The 18156-nt window shown below is 35.5% G+C and overlaps 1 pseudogene; it reads left to right on the forward strand.

Moving 5' to 3' along the window:
• Positions 1-11927: 11927 nt before the first annotated feature.
• Positions 11928-12021, forward strand: LOC128587016 (uncharacterized; annotated as a pseudogene).
• Positions 12022-18156: the final 6135 nt, after the last annotated feature.

The following is an 18156-nucleotide window of genomic DNA, read 5'->3' on the forward strand; positions in this document are numbered from 1 at the left end:
CCTCTTTTGCTGGCAATACTACTTACTACCGAATATTCTGAAGCCACACCCCCTGTCTCCTTGGGCAACCAGACTGTGAGTATAGGATTTGCCTGAGGCAACACCAACTTGCAAACTGGGGAAACTCCCAGGGCGGGGCTGACCCAGAGGTCTGCTTTACTCAACCTAAGACGCACCTGGCCCTTAGGGGATCATCAGCCTATAGACAATACAAGAACCAAGACAAGATGATTTGCAACTCAATTCAGTTTCTCTTCTGCAGGGAAACTGCAAAGTTGTTCTGTTCTGTTCTGTCAGTAACATTAATCAGGGGTGAGACTGGACCTGAGTGAAAACCCCCCAACCTTCATCAAGTGCCCGAGGTTGTCAGGCCTCACCTCCTCCTGCAAGAGAGAAGCACAGTGCAACAGCCTGGCAGACTTTCTTGTGATTCAGGCAGGTACAAACTCCTGGAGTACCGGTTCACTACAGGCAACTGGGTCAGCCAACTGCAGGGCTATCAGTGACTGGGTGTGACAGTAGTGTAAGGTGGAGAAGGAGACATCAACCTTCCCAGACTGATCTATTGGCTGGGTGGCTCCTCCTGACTCCACGCAGTACTGGAGCAAGCCACACCAGAGTAGTCACCAGACCCCTGCGATCAGTTCCAAGAGACCTCTTAAAATCTCTCACCCAAGACAGGTGCAGACTGAGACAATTGATTTGGACCTTTTGAACTTAACAAATGGCCTAAAGACGAATCAGGTGTGCCCTGGGTGTGCAGTGGTAGGAAGGTTTGATTTTCCTTTTCCAATTGTTTGCCAGTGGAGGGTGGGGTGACTTAATTGCTGATATTTCTCCACAGCTGAGACTTCAATCCAGAGGATCTGTTTCACTAGGATGGAACTGAAACCAGCTGAAAACAAGACAGAACCACTTAGCTCCACCACACCAGACAGGGCCCCAGTTTCTCAGGCCACAACACTGTACAGACCCTCGACAAAGCCCCAGGGGAAAAAAATCAAAGGGAGTAAAACAACCATGGGGTGGAATCAGTGGAAAAGCTCTGGTACCATGCATAACCAGAATAGATCAACCCCCCCAAGGAAAGATATGTCAGATGTAATTGAAGATCCCATTCATAAACAACTGGCTGAGATGTCAGAAATCGAATTCAGAATTTGGAATGCAGACAAGATTAATAAAGTGGAATCAGGAATTCGAGGAGAAATTCAAAAGTTGTCTCAAGAATTTAACGAATTTAAAGACAAAACCACCAAAGACTTAGACACACTGAAGCAAGAATTTGCAGCCCTCAAAGATATGAAAAATACTATAGACTCCCTCAGCAACAGAACGGAACAAGCAGAAGAAAGGATTTCTGACATTGAAGATAAAGACTTTGAACGCTCCCAAACTCTCAAAGAGGAAGAGAAATGGAGAGCAAAAATGGATCATTCTCTCAGAGAGCTCTGGGATAATTCGAAGAAGGCCAAATATCCGAATCATTGGAGTTCCTGAAACAGATGAAGTGGTCTCGCTGGGCTCAGAGGCCCTTCTGTATGAAATTATGAAAGAGAATTTTCCAGACATGCCAAGAGATTCTGAAATTCAGATAGCAGATAGCTTAAGAACCCCAGCACGACTCAACCCAAATAAAACATCCTCCAGGCATATCATAATTAGCATCACTAAAGTTAATCTGAAGGAGAAAATTCTCAAAGCTACCAGGAGAAAGAAAACCATTACTTTCAAAGGGAAGAATATTAGAATGACTGCAGATCTCTAAGCTGAAACTTTTCAAGCAAGAACAGGGTGGTTATTGACTTTTAATCTCCTAAAGCAAAATAATTTTCAACCCCAGATCTTGTATCCAGCTAAACTGAGTTTCATTTATGATGGAGAAATTAAATACTTTAATGACATTCATATGTTGAAGAAATTTGCCATATCCAAACCAGCTCTTCAGGATATTCTCAGACCTATCCTCCATAATGACCAACCCAATCCTATACCAAAAAGTAAACTCACTCAGAAACTTCGGATCAAACTCCAATTTCCACACTGGTGAAAGGATTAAAAATGCCTACTGGACTTTTGAAAAACTCGATACCCAAAACTTCACCAGACTTATCAATATTCTCCATTAATGCGAACGGCTTAAACTGTGCTCTAAAGAGGCATAGGTTAGCTGACTGGATACAAAAACTCAGGCCAGATATCTGTTGCATACAAGAGTCACATCTTAACCTAAAAGACAAATACAGACTCAGGGTGAAAGGATGGTCGTCCATATTTCAGGCAAATGTTAATCAGAAAAAAGCAGGTGTTGCAATTTTATTTGCAGATAAAATAGGCTTTAAACCAACAAAAGTAAGGAAGGATAAGAATGGTCACTTCATATTTCTTAAGGGTAATACTCAGTATTATGAGATCTCAATTATTAATATCTATGCACCCAACCAGAATGCACCTTAATTTATAAGAGAAACTCTAACAGAAACTCTAACAGCTTGATTTCCTCTAGCTCCATAACAGTCAGAGATTTCAACACTTTTTTGGCAGTGTTGGATCGATCCTCCAACAAGAAGCTGAGCAAAGAAATCTTAGATTAAAACCTAACCATCCATCATTTGGATTTAGCAGACATCTACAGAACATTTCATCCCAACAAAACTGAATACACATAGTTCTCATCAGCCGACTGAACTTACTCCAAAATTGATCACATCTTAGGTCACAAGTCTAAACTCAGTAAATTTAAAGGAATAAAAATTATTCCTTGAATCTTCTCACACCACCATGGAATAAAACTTGAGCTGAGTAACAACAGAAATCTGAATACTCATACAAAAACATGGAAGTTAAATATCCTTATGTTGAATGATAGCTGGGTCAGAGATGAGATTAAGAAAGAAATCGCCAATTTTTTGGAACAAAATGACAATGAAGACATGAACTGTCAGAACCTCTAGGACACCGCAAAGGCAGTTCTAAGAGGGAAATTTATAGCACTGCAAGCCTTCCTCAAGAGAAAAGAAAGAGAGGAAGTTAACAACTTAATGGGACATCTCAAGCAACTGGAAAAGGAAGAACATTCCAACCCCAAACCCTGGAGAAGAAAAGAAATAACCAAAATCAGAGCAGAATTAAATGAAATGGAAAACAAAAGAATAATACAACAGATCAATAACTCAAAAAGATGGTTTTTCGAAAAGGTCAATAAAATAGACAAACCTTTGGCCAACGTAATCAGAAAAAAAAGAGTAAAATCTCTAATCTCATCAATCAGAAGTGACAAAGACGAAATAACAGCAGACTCCTCAGAAATCCAAAAAATCGTTAATGAATATTACAAGATTTTTTATTCTCAGAAATATGAAAATCTGAAGGAAATTGACCAATGCTTGGAAGCACGTCACCTTCCAAGACTTAGCCAGAGTCAAGTGAAAATGCTGAACAGGCCCATATCAAGTTCGGAAATAGCATCAACCATACAAAGCCTCCCTAAAAAGAAAAGCCCGGGACCAGATAGTTTCAGGTCAGAATGCTACCAAACATTTAAAGAGGAATTAGTACCTATATTACTCAACCTGTTCCAAAAGGTAGAAAAAGAAGGAAGACTACCCAACATGTTCTATGAAGAAAACATCACCCTGATCCCCAAACCAGGAAAAGACCCAACAAAAAAAGAAAATTATAGACCCATATCACTAATGAATATAGATGCAAAAATATTCAACAAGATCCTAACAAACAGAATCCAGCAACACATCAAACAAATTATACATCATGACCAAGTTGGTTTTATCCCAGGGTCTCAAGGCTGGTTCAATATACGTAAATCTATAAATGTAATTCAGCACATAAACAAATTAAAAAACAAAGACCATATGATTCTCTCAATCGGTGCAGAAAAGGCTTTGATAACATCCAGCATCCCTTCATGATCAGAACACTCAAGAAAATCGGTATAGAAGGGACATTCCTTAAACTGATAGAGACCATCTACAGCAAACCCACAGCCAGTATTATGTGGAATGGAGTTAAATTGGAATAATTTCCACTCAGATCAGGAACTAGACAAGGCTGCCAATTGTCTCCATTGCTTTTTAACATTGAAATGAAAGTTTTACCCACCAAAATTAGGGAAGAAAAGGTGATCAAAGGTATCCATATAGGGTCAGAAGAGATCAAACTTTCCCTTTTAGCAGACGATATTATTATATACCTGGAAAACACTAGGGAATCTACTACAAAACTCTTAGAAGTGATTAAGGAATACAGCAGCATCTCAGGTTACAAAATCAACATTCATAAATCGGTAGCCTTTATATATACCAACAATAGTCAAGTTGTAAAAACAGTTTAGGACTCTATCCAATTCACAGTAGTGCAAAGAAGATGAAATATTTGGGAATTTATCTAAAAAGGACGTGAAAGATCTCTATAAAGAGAACTATGAAACTCTAAGAAAAGAAATAGCTGAAAATGTTAACAAATGGAGAAACATACCATCATAATGGCTGGGAAGAATCAACATTATTAAAATATCCATACTACCCAAAGCAATATATAATTTAACACAATCCCTATTAAAGCTCCACTTTCATACTTTAAAGATCTTGAAAAAACAATACTTTGTTTTATATGGAATCAGAAAAAACCTCGAATAGCCAAGACATTACTCAGAAATAAAAACAAAGCAGGAGGAATTACGCTACCAGACCTCAGACTATACTACAAATCGACAGTGATCAAAACAGCATGGTATTGGCACAAAAGCAGAGAAGTAGATGTCTGGAATAGAATAGAAAACCAACAGATGAATCCAGCTACTTACCGTTATTTAATCTTTGACAAGCCAATGAAAAACATTCAGTGGGGAAAAGATTTCCTATTTAACAAATGGTGCTGGGTGAACTGGCTGGCAACCTGCAGAAGACTGAAATTGGACCAACACCTTTCACCATTAACAAGATAGACTCTCACTGGATTAAAGATTTAAACGTAAGACATGAAACTATAAAAATACTAGAGGAGAGTGCAGGGAAAACACTTGAAGAAATCGGTCTGGGCAAGTATTTTATGAGGAGGACCCCCCAGGCCATTGAAGCAGCTTCAAAAATACAGTACTGGAACTTGATCAAACTAAAAAGCTTCTGCACAGCCAAGAACACAGTAAGTAAAGCAAGCAAACAGCCATCAGAATGGGAGATGATATTTGCAGGTTATGTCTCCGACAAAGGTTTAATGACCAGAATACACAGAGAACTCATATACATTAGCAAGAAAAGAACAAGGGATCCCATCGCAGGCTGGGCAAGGGATTTGAAGAGAAACTTTTCTGAAGAAGACAGGCGCACGGCCTTCAGACATATGAAAAAATGCTCATCATCTTTAATCATCAGAGAAATGTAAATCAAACCTACTTTGAGATACCATCTAACTCCAGTGAGACTAGCCTATAGCACAAAATCCCAAGACCAGAGATGTTGGCGCGGATGTGGAGAAAAGGGAACACTTTTGCACTGCTAGTGGGAATGCAAATTAATACATTCCTTTTGTAAAGAGATATGGAGAACACTTAGAGATCTAAAAATAGATCTGCCATTCAATCCTGTAATCCCTCTACTAGGCATATACCCAGAAGACCAAAAATCACATCATAACGAAGATATTTGTACCAGAATGTTTACTGCAGCCCTATTCATAATTGCTAAGTCAAGGGAATAGCCCAAGTGCCCAATGATCCACGAATGGATTAATAAACTGTGCTATATGTACACCATGGAATATTATGCAGCCTCAAAGAAAGTTGGAGACTTTACCTCTTTCATGTTTATGTGGATGGAGCTGGAACATATTCTTCTTAGTAAAATATCTCAAGAATGGAAGAAAAAGTATCCAATGTACTCAGCCCTACTATGAAACTAATTTAGGGTTTTCACATAAAAGCTATAACCTAGTTACAACCTAAGAATAGGGGGAAAGGGGAAAGGGAGGGGAGGGAGGGGCGAGGTGGGTAGAGGGAAGGAGATTGGTGTGATACACCTGCAGTGCATCTTACAAGGGTATATGTGAAACTTGGTAAATGTGGAATGTAAGTGTCTTGGCACAGTAACTGAGAGAATGCCAGGAAGGCTATGTTAACCAGTGTGATGAAAATGTGTCAAACGCTCTGTGAAGCTAGTGAATGATGCTCCATGATCATATCAATGTACACAGCTATGATTTAATAAAAAAAAATTAAAAAAAAAATAAATAAATATGTCTCAGATAAAAAAATAGTTACAAAAAAGAAAAACTGCAGACCTAAATCTGTCATGAAGAAAAATGAAAAATTTCTCACCAAAATTATAGCAAATTGAATCCAATGGTTGATAAAAATAATTAAACATCATAAATAAATAAGATTTATTCCAGCTTTACAAGACCATTTCAAAATTTGAATGAAGATTAAAGGAATTAATCATTTTACTGGGGTAATGAAAAAAATTACGTAATCTGATATGTACTTCTTATCTGGAAGAAGAAATTGGGATAATTCGGTATGCAATTATCATCAAAATACTCACCAAACTACAAAGAGAAGTACTTCTTGACTTGATAAAGACAATAGACATAAAAAGAAAAGACAAATTAAAAAAACTACAGCTAACGCCATATTTGGTGGTAATAACTAAATGGTTACTAAAATTTGTAAGGCAATGATGTTTCCTCTCATCACTGTTATTCAACACCCTACTGGAAGTTCTTGTTGATAAAACAAGGACAGGAAAGGAAAGGAAAGGAAAAGAAAGGAAAGGAAAGAGGAGGAGAGGGTAGGGTAGGGAAGGGAAGAGAACTGTAAAGGAAGAAATAACTGCCTTTCTTTACAGATGACAATTCTATTTGTAGATACAATAGGCTTTAAACCAAAAAAAGTAAGGAAGGATAAGAATGGTCACTTCATATTTGTTAAGGGTAATACTCAATATGATGAGATTTCAATTATTAATATTTATGCACCCAACCAGAAAGTGCCTGAATTTATAAGAGAAACTCTAACAGACATGAGCAACTTGATTTCATCTAGCTCCATACTAGTTGAAGATTTCAACACTCCTTTGGCACTTTTGGATAGATCCTCCAACAAGAAGCTGAGCAAAGAAATTTTAGATTTACACCTAACCATCCAACATTTGGATTTACCAGACATTTATAGAACATTTCATCCCAACAAAACTGAATACACATACTTCTCATCAGCCCACGGAACATACTCCAAAATCAATCACATCTTAGGTCACAAGTCTACCCTCAGTAAATTTAAAGGAATAGAAATTATTCCTTGCATCTTCTCAGACCATCATGGAATAAAACTTGAACTCAGTAACAACAGGAATCTGCATACTCATACAAAAACATGGAAGTTAAATAACCTTATGCTGAATGATAACTGGGTCAGAGATGAGATTAAGAAAGAAATCGCCAAATTTTTGGAACAAAATGACAATGAAGACATGAATTATCAGAAACTCTGGGATACCACAAAGGCAGTCCTAAGAGGGAAATTTATAGCACTGCAAGCCTTCCTCAAGAGAAAAGAAAGAGAGGAAGTTAACAACTTAATGGGACATCTCAAGCAACTGGAAAAGGAAGAACATTCCAACCCCAAACCCAGTAGAAGAAAAGAAATAACCAAAATCAGAGCAGAATTAAATGAAATGGAAAACAAAAGAATTATACAATAGATCAATAAATCAAAAAGTTGGTTTTTTGAAAAGGTCAATAAAATAGATAAAACTTTGGCTAACCTAACCAAGAAAAAAAGAATAAAATCTCTAATTTCATCAATCAGAAATAACAAAGATGAAATAACAGACTCCCCAGAAATTCAAAAAATCCTTAATGAATACTACAAGAAACTTTATTCTCAGAAATATGAAAATCTGAAGGAAATTGACCGATAGTTGGAAGCACATCACCTTCCAAGACTTAGCCAGAATCAAGTGGAAATGTTGAACAGGCCAATATCAAGTTCTGAAATAGCATCAATCATACAAAATCTCCCTAAAAAGAAAAGCCCGGGACCAGATGGCTTCACGTCAGAATTCTACCAAACCTTTAAAGAGGAATTAGTACCTATATTACTCAACCTTTTCCAAAATATAGAAAAAGAAGGAAGACTACCCAACACGTTCTATGAAGCAAACATCATCCTGATCCCCAAACCAGGAAAAGACCCAACAAGAAAAGAAAGTTATAGACCGGTATCACTAATGAATATAGATGGAAAAATATTCAACAAGATCCTAACAAACAGAATCTAGCAACACATCAAACAAATTATACATCATGACCAAGTCGGTTTTATTCCATGGTATTGAGGCTGATTGAATATATGTAAATCTATAAATATAATTCAGCACATAAACAAATTCAAAAACAAAGACCATATGATTCTCTCAACTGATGCAGAAAAAGCTTTTGATAATATCCAGCATCCCTTCATGATCAGAACACTTAAGAAAATCGGTATAGAAGAGACATTTCTTAAACTGATACAAGCCATCTACAGCAAACCCACAGCCAATATTGTATTGAATGGAGTTAAATTGGAATCATTTCCACTCAGATCAGGAACCAGACATGGCTGCCCATTGTCTCCACTGCTCTTTAACAGTGTAATGGAAATTTTAGCCATCACAATTAGTGAAGAAAATGTGATCAAGGGTATTCATATAGGGTCAGAAAAGATCAACCTTTTACTCTTAGTGGATGATATGATTGTATATCCGGAAAACACCAGGGATTCTATTACAAAACGTTTAGAAGTGATCAAGGAATACAGCAGTGTCTTAGGTTACAAGATCAACATTCATTAATCGGTAGCCTTTATACGTACAAACAATAGTCAAGCTGAAAAAAGCAGCAAGGATTTTATTCCATTTACAGCAGTGCCAAAGAAGATGAAATATTTGAGAGTTTATCTAACAAAGACATGAAAGATCTCTATAAAGAGAACTATGAAACTCTAAGAAAAGAAATAGCTGAAAATGTTAACAAATAGAAAAACATAACATACTCATGGCTGGGAAGAATCAACATTGTTAAAATGTCCATACTACCCAAAGCAATATATAATTTTAATGCAATCCCTATTAAAGCTCCACTGTCATACTTTAAAGGTCTTGAAAAAATAATACTTCATTTTATATGGAATCAGAAAAAACTTCGAATAGCAAGACATTACTCAGAAATAAAAGCAAAGCAGGAGAAATCATGCTACAGGACCTCAGACTATACTATAAATTGATAATGATCAAAACAGCATGGTATGGCACAAAAACAGAGAGGTAGATGTATGGAACAGAATAGAGAAGCAAGAGATAAACCCAGCTACTTACTGTTATTTGATCTTTGACAAGCCAATGAAAAATATTCAGTGGGGAACAGATTCCCTGTTTAACAAATGGTGCTGGGTTTTTTTAACGAACTGGCTGGCAACTTGTAGAAGACTGAAACAGGACCCACACCTTTTACCATTAACTAAGATAAACCCCCACTGGATTAAATATTTAAACTTAAGACATGAAACTGTAAAAATACTAGAAGAGAGGGAAAACCCTTGAAGAAATTGGTCTCGGTGAGTATTTTATGAGGAGGCCCCCCCCCCAGGCAATTGAAGCAGCTTCAAAAATACACTACTGGGACTTGATCAAACTAAAAAGCTTCTGCAGCCAAGAAGTAAAGTAAGCTTCTGCACAGCCAAGAAGTAAGTAAAGCAAGCAAACAGCCCTCAGAATGGGAGAAGATATTTGCAGGTTATGTCTCCGACAAAGGTTTAATAACCAGAATCCATGGAGAACTCAAACGTATAAGCAAGAAAAGAACAAGTGATCCCATGGCAGGCTGGGCAAGGGATTTGAAGAGAAACTTCTCTGAAGAAGACAGGCACACGGCCTACAGACATATAAAAAAATGCTTATCATTTTTAATCATCAGAGAAATGCAAATCAAAGCTACTTTAGATATCATCTAAGTCCAGTAAAATTAGCCCATATCACAAAATCCCAAGATCAGAGATGTTGGCGTGGGTGTGGAGAAAAGCGAACACGTCTACACTGCTGGTGGGAATCCAAATTAATACATTCCTTTTGGAAAGATGTTTGGAGAACACTTAGAGATCTAAAAATTGATCTGCCACTCAATCCTATAATTCCTCTACTAGGTATATATACAAAAGACCAAAAATCACATTATAACAAAAATATTTGTACCAGAATGTTTATTGCAGCCCAATTCATAATTGCTAAGTCATGGAAAAAGCCCAGGTGCCCATCAATCCACAAATGGATTAATAAATTGTGGTATATGTACACCATGAAATATTATGCAGACTTAAAGAAAGATAGAGACTTTACCTCTTTCATGTTTACATGGATGGAGCTGGAACATATTCTTCTCAGTAAAGTATCTCAATAATGTAAGAAAAAGTATCCAATGTACTCAGCCCTACTATGAAACTAATTTATGGCTTTCATATGAAAGCTATAACCCAGTTATAACCTAAGAATATGGGGAAGGGGAAGAGGGAAGGGAGGGAGGGGGGAGAATGGGCGGAGGGAGGGTGATTGGTGGGATTACACCTGCGGTGCATCTTACAAGGGTACATGTGAAACTTAGTAAATGTAGAATATAAATATCTTAAGACACACTAAGAAAATGCCAGGAAGGCTATGTTAACCAGTGTGATGAAAATGTGTCAAACAGTCTATAAAACCAGTGTATGGTGCCCCATGATCGCATTAATCTACACAGCTATGATTTAATTAAAAAGAAAGAAAAGAAAAAAATGCAATACCCATCTCTGCCTTTTATAATGAAGTCTATAAAGCAGTCAAATGATCTGGCAAGCATCACCAAAATACATGGATGTGAGAGGTTCACTTTGGGAATTCCTGCCAGTGTGCAAGCATTGGCCTGAGAATTGCATATTGGTCTATGAAAGCCCTTAAAACTCCAGCTGAGCTTAAGCAAAATCCTTCAAGGACAACGTAGACTTCCACACACAGACACAACTATAAATCCATTCCCAAGATGTTAATAACAACAAATAAATTGAAGTAACTGAAGTCAATTATTGTGATCTGCTCATTCATAAGGAATAAAGACTTGCCGAGAAGGCAGCAAAGAAGAAAATGTAAGCTATTTACCTTTGTTAAAGACTAAATACTGTAAGAGGATGACATTATGTCTTTGTTTTAACTCTTGAAATTTTAATAGTATGTTTAATATGGAGCCTTAGTATGTAAGTTAGCATCCTTTCTTGATTAGCACCATGTACTCGTCTCAAGGCTGGGTTCCAAGGAGTTTATATGCATATGGGGGGCCAGCATCAACTGGGCAGTAGGAGCAGAGGGTGCCTAAAGATCCCAATACACAGACAGAAGGGCATTTCCAATCCATATAACTGGTTTCATCACTTCCTAAGAGCAGTTATGCCCTAGTTATGGGTTCTGAGAGATACTACCACAGTGTGATAATAAATCCTTTCCTTTTGCTGATAAAAAAATCAATAAAAAACACAATACTTTTGCATTATCATGAAAATGAAATATTTACATGCAAATAAAATATATATAACCCCCTAAAAGGAGAACTATAAAGCCCCAATTAAAGGAATTGAACAAGATCTAAGTAAATGAAGAAATATTCCATGTTCTTATTGAATAGGACTCAGTATCGTTAAGATGTTCCTCTCAACTTATCTAAAAATTCAACGTAATACCAATCAAATCACAGCAAGTCATGTTATGGATATCACCAACTTGATTGTAAAATTTTTCTGGAAAAGCAAAATACTCAGAATAGCAGACACAATATTGAAAAAGAGCTAAGTCAGAGGACAGACTCTGTCCAATTTCAATATGTTTATAAATGTTATATAGGTAGTGTGGTACCTGTGAAAGAATAGACAAATAAAGGAATAGGCAATGGCTGCAAACAGCAGCCTCCTTAGTTGTGTATGTAGTTTAGGGGACCTTGGAGACAGTCCTTTCCAATCCAAGTGTCAGTCCTTGTGCTGTCCCCAGTCTAGGGTCCAGACAGGTATGTGTGGTGCCTTTGGAAAGCCCCAGGGTACTGTAGCCAGGGTTTACCTTAGCCAAGTCATCAGTAATCATGTCCATCTGCACCAAAGTATGAAACAGGTACATGTGATTGAGGCCCTTTGCAGAGCCACGTTCAAGTTCCGTGGCTGCCAGACAATTCACATCTCCACAAAATGTGGTTTAACCAAGTTTAACTCAGATGAAATTGAAGACACGATGGCTGAGAAGCGGCTCATCTCAGATGGCTGTGAGGTCAAATACATCCCCCATTATGTCTCCCTGAACAAGTGCTGGGCCCTGCACTCCTGAGAACCTAACACTGTGCTGCCTCTCATTTGCACCTACCAATAATAAATCCTACTTCCTGTCCAAAAAATAAAATAAAATAAAGGAATAGAATGGAGAGCCAAACATAGACCCACACAAATGTGGTCCACTTATCGTTAAAGAAACTGATCTCTATTAAAGGAACAAAGACAATTAAGAGGAGGGATATTCATTTCAGCTACCTCGTTCAGTTGCTGGAGCAACTGGACACTCATCTGTAGAATGATTCTGGACCCAAGTAGAAATCAAAATCTATAAAATGTTTTTGAGAGTTATGGGCCCATGAAATATATTGTCTCTCCATGTAGAAGTCATTAACTGATAAAAATGCTGCCATTTACACAATTTTGTGTAAGTCTTTTTAATTTTAAAAATGCTTGAGAGGTTGAAGACTTGGAAATATAGAGCATGCATTTATGGTAATAAGTTTGCAGGACCATCGACTAATTAGCTGTTTTGATTAGCTTTTCTTTTCACTGAATACATTTTTCATAGTATAAAATAGGTTATTTCTTTTCTAGCTTTTTATATTTTTTGTAAAGATAATCTTACATAGAATGTAGAGTGTTGTTTAAAGTCACATACAAAATTTGAGTCCATTTCGTTAACTCAGAATCCATTTACTCAAAATTACTCTATCTTTAGAATAGGGAGTATTACCATCCTGCCCTACTTTATCTTACAAAACCAAGGACAAAGTAAAATGGGTATAGACCCTTTTCTCTACAGATATGTAATGAAATAAGAAAAAAAGAGGCATTGGCAAAAACAACTCAATTACAGAGCATTTTTAAATTGAAAAATTGTAGGACATTTACCTTATTATTTAATAGCATAGTACTGTACAGGATGCCCTGAAAATAAATGATTGGCATAATGTTACATAGATTAATGCTACCCAGCCATAAAGTTTAAAACCTTTTAAGTAAAACTACATATTTGTGGTAACTTTGCGAATCACTTATTAATTGATTCAACATTTGAAAATCTCCATATGCCAGGTAATTTGTTGGGCTTGCCATATAAAGATAACAAAATTTTCTTTGTCATGAGTAGTTGACAAAGTACTTGATGATATTAGTTGAAGCAAAAGTATCAACATAATTATAATAGTTAAGATAATATGCAAAATATTATCAGTTCCCAATATTTTTCTGAGTGATGATTTGACAAGCACTTGTCATGAACAGGAAAGGAGATTTTTCTACCAGATTTGGAAACATTGTGAATGTTTGGAGCCATGAAAGAGGCTGTGTACAGTATGGTTGCATATTGCATATAACAGGGCTAAAAGCAATAGATTAACCTAAAGAGATAAACTGTAGTCGCATTATAAAATTATGTATAAATAGGTAGGTACCCATGGAGCCCTTTCTGTTTGACTCAGAATGCCCAGTAAATGACTCAGAAAATAATAATTGGGATGTGTACACGTAGTCTTTGAAAATTCAACACGCTTTATTTATAGTGTTTGAACAAGAGTTTAATGTGTCACTCATACAGTTAAACACATGGAGCAGTATTTTTACATCAAAATAATATATTTAAATAAATTCATACTTACGTGCTCTACATTCATTAAAAATACTACTTTCTTCAAATAACTTAGGACTATTTTCTAGGTTTTTTTTTTTTTTTTAGTAATTATCTCCAGAATTTGTTAAGCCATATTATTCCTGAACCTTTAAGACACTTATTTACTATTACCTTCTTACACAAATGGAATTCATACTCTAGCAGGTAAGATATTGACCCTATGAAGGATATCCCAATAGGATGCTCCCATTTGTATACTTAATTTTATAAAACAAACAAGAAAACAGACTAGTCATAGGATTACTATTTTAGAAAGTATAAGACCCTTACCAATTCTAATTTCAAAAGGTCAAGAACCGATTACAACTGCCAGGTATTGATCTGTATTTCTCCTTCTTACAATGTCTTTGTCTGGTACTCATAGGTAGGTAATGCTGGCCTCATAGAATGAGTTAGAAATACTCCCTCTGCTTCTGTCTCCTGTGAGTGATTATTGAGAATTGATATAATTTATTTTTTAAATATGTGTGGTAGAATTCACCAATGAACTAATCTGGGAGTGGTGATTTCCTTTTTAGAAAGTTTTTATAGTGGTGCAATTTCCTTAATAGATATAAAACACTTTGTATTGTCTATTTCTTCTTAAGTGATTTTTGGCAGACTTCTGTCTTTTAAAGAATTGGTTCATTTCATCAAGGTTATCAAATGTGTGGACATATAGTTATTTATAGTATTAGGTTATTATCTTTTAATGTCCATGAGATTTGTAGTGATGGTCATAATTTTTTGTCATTTCTGACACCAGTAATTTGTGTATTCTCTTTTTTTCCCCCTCAGGTAATATCAATTTTATTGATCAATTTTATTGATCTTTTCAAAGTCCTAACTTTTGGTTTTAAGAATTTTTTGATAGTTTTCCTTTTTCAATTGTGTTAATTTGTTCTGGTTCATAGTATTTGTTCTATTCAATTTTCTCTGGATTTAATTTGCTCTTCATTTTCTGTTTCTTAAAGTGGAAACTTAGATTATTTTTAGATCTTCCTTCTTCTCTAATATGTTTTCCTCTAAGCATTGCTTTCACTGCATTTCACAGATTTTGATAAATTGTGTTTTCTTTTTTCAAATATTTTAAAAATTATTTTTATTTTTTTTCTTTGATCCAAGGTTATTTAGAAATATATTATTTAATCTCCATCCATTTTGGGATTTTGAATTCCATGTCTTTGTTGATGTCTATTTTAATTCCACTGTGATGTTAGAGAAAACACTGTATGACTCTATATTTTTAAATGTTTACATTTGTTCTATGGCCAAGATTATGATATATCTTTGTGAATGTTCTATGTGAGTTTGAGACAAGGTGTATTCTACTGTTGTTGGATAAAATATTCTCTAGATGTAAATTACACATTATTGAGTTCAACTGTGCCCTTACTGATTTTTTGCCCACTGGATCAATTTCTGATAGAGATGTGCTGAAGTTTCCAACTAAGATAAGTAGATTATTCTATTTTCCTCGACGTTTTATCAATTTTTGTTTCCTGTAATTTTGTGCTCCATTATGTGCTGTGTTAAAGGCAATACATTCTTTATGCATTCTTCATCATCATGCAATGCCTTTCTTTATCACTGATAATTTTCATTGCTTCAGAGTCTGCTCTGTCTGAAATTAATATTCCTACTCCTGACTATTGTTTTCTTCTGACTATTGTTAGCATGGTATAGTTTCTCCACTTATTTACTCTTAATATACATGTGCCTTTATATTTAAAGTGAGTTCTTTGCAGACAAGATGGAACTGGGTCTTTTTTTTTTTTTCAATCTACTCTTTCTTTTAATTGGTACATACAGACATTGGCATTCAAACAATAGTGAATGTGTTAACATTGATGTAATTGAATTGATATCTGCCATATTCACTATTGTTTTCTATTCATTGTCTTTTTTGTGAAAACAAAACTAACTTTTGCTGTTATTATTGGCTATCTTATACATATAATTCCATTTTTCACTTTTCTTAGAATATCATTAATATGTATTTTGTTACTTTTTTAAGTGGATGCCCTTGAGTCTGTAACATACAATGACAGCCAGTCCAAGTCCACTTTCAGAAAACACTATGGCAAGACATTTCACAGGTGGCAAAATTACTTTATAATAACAAAATGATTTAATTCTTTCCTTTCATCCCTTTTATCATTGGTATCATTCATTTCACTTATATATAAGCAATACAGGTAGATAGATAAAAGATACATACATAAGCACATGTAAATGAATTCATTGTCTCTCTTATTATTTTGAACAAACTATCGGCTAAATCAATTGATAATAAGAACAATTAATTTCTACTACTTTCTGTTATTTGTTGTTTTATGATCTTCCTTTCTTTATGTAGATGTAATTTTCTAACATTTTTTTTCGCTCTGAAGTACTTCTAATTTTTCTTGCAAGCTATCAATTGGTAACAAATTCTCAAATTTTATTTCTCTTTAATGTCTTTATTTCATATTTGTACCTGAAGGATTATTTTGCCCAATATAGAACACTACTAAGTTGGGGGTTTTGTTCTTCCAGCACTTTAAATATTTCACTCCACCTCTTTCTTGGCTGCGTGATTTCTTAGGAGAAGCTACATGTCATTCTTATCTTTATCTTCTATAAGGAAGATATTCTCCCTCTGAATTCCACCACAATTTATTTTCTTTACATTTAATTTTCTATAGTTTTAAAATGATATGCTTTGGTGTAGGTTATTTTGTTTCATTGTGCTGTTATTTCTTTTCTTTTCTTTCATTTATTTATTTATTTATTTATTTTGCATTTATCCTGTTAGTATTTTTTGCATTCATCCTGTTACTATTCTCTGAACTTCAAAGATGTTTAGTTCAGTGTCTGATAATTATTTGGGGAAATATCTAGTTGTTATTGTTTTTAATATTTCTTGTTCCTTTCTCTATTCCTTCTTCTTCTGTTATTCCCACTCATATCTTTTGTGATTGCCCCCACAGTCCTTGGATAGTCTATTATGTTTTTTTTCAGTAGTTGTTCTGTCTTCAGTTTGGGGGGTTTCTATGACATACACTCAAGATCAGAGATTCTTTCCTTATATATGCACAGTCTACTCATAAGCCCACCAAAGACATCCTTCCTCTCTGTTAAAAAGTTTTTGATCTCTAGCATCACTTTTTATTTTTTTAGGATTTCCATCTTTCTTCTTATGTTGCCCATATGTCCTTGCATATTATCTGCCTTATCCATTAGACCCCATTAAAATCCATTTTGATAATATTCTAATATTTGATAATTCCAGCGTCCCTGCTGTGTCTAGTTTTTGTGCTTGCTTTGAGGGAGGGTAATGGGTGGGGCCACATCTACGGTGCATCTTAGAATGGGTACAGGTGAAACTTACTAAATGCAGAATACAAATGCCTACATACAGTAACTAAGAAAATGCCATGAAGGCTACGTTGAACAGTTTGATGAGAATATTTCAGATTGCATATGAAACCCGCACATTGTACCCCTTGATTGCACTAATGTACACAGCCATGATTTAACAATAAAAATAAATAAATTAAAAAAAAAGTTATCCTTATGTTTTAAGGCTGGATAAATTTCTTTGTATGTAAATAAATAAATAAATTGTTTTTGTCTTTCATTGTGATTTGTAATTTTTTGTTGATAGCTAAACATGATGTAGCAAATAAAATGAACTCTATAAACAGGCCATTAGCAAGGCAGTATGTCAACTTTACAAGTATGTCTCAGTCACCCTTCTCCACTTTAGGTGGGACAGGTTGGCCAGAAAGGGCTGGAGTTGGGTATTTTTCTTTTCCCAAGTTAGCCAGAGACTAACTAGTTTCCTTATTAGGAACAGAATGATGTAGTTCAAAATGGTTACTATACCCTCCCCCTGCCAGAAGGAAGAAAGATTTTTTTCTTCAATACTTACTGTAGGAAATATTTACCCAACCAGATTGAATTACTGAATGTAAAACTCACAAAAATACCATTCCCTCCCCCCGATGGAATTCCTAAAGAGTTTTTAATTCTCAGACTTACCTGCTCTGAGCCTCTAGAATTTATACTTTACAGTAAGCTTTCCCACCCTGGAAGTTGTTCCCTTGGTAGTTTCTGATCAAAATCTGTGCTAACCCTCCTATAATTTCCTACCATCTCCATTCTTGAGAGCAGCAGTGAGAAGTGTCCTTAT

This window comes from Nycticebus coucang, chromosome 5, assembly GCF_027406575.1.
Source record: "Nycticebus coucang isolate mNycCou1 chromosome 5, mNycCou1.pri, whole genome shotgun sequence".
Classification (NCBI taxonomy): Eukaryota; Metazoa; Chordata; class Mammalia; order Primates; family Lorisidae; genus Nycticebus; species Nycticebus coucang.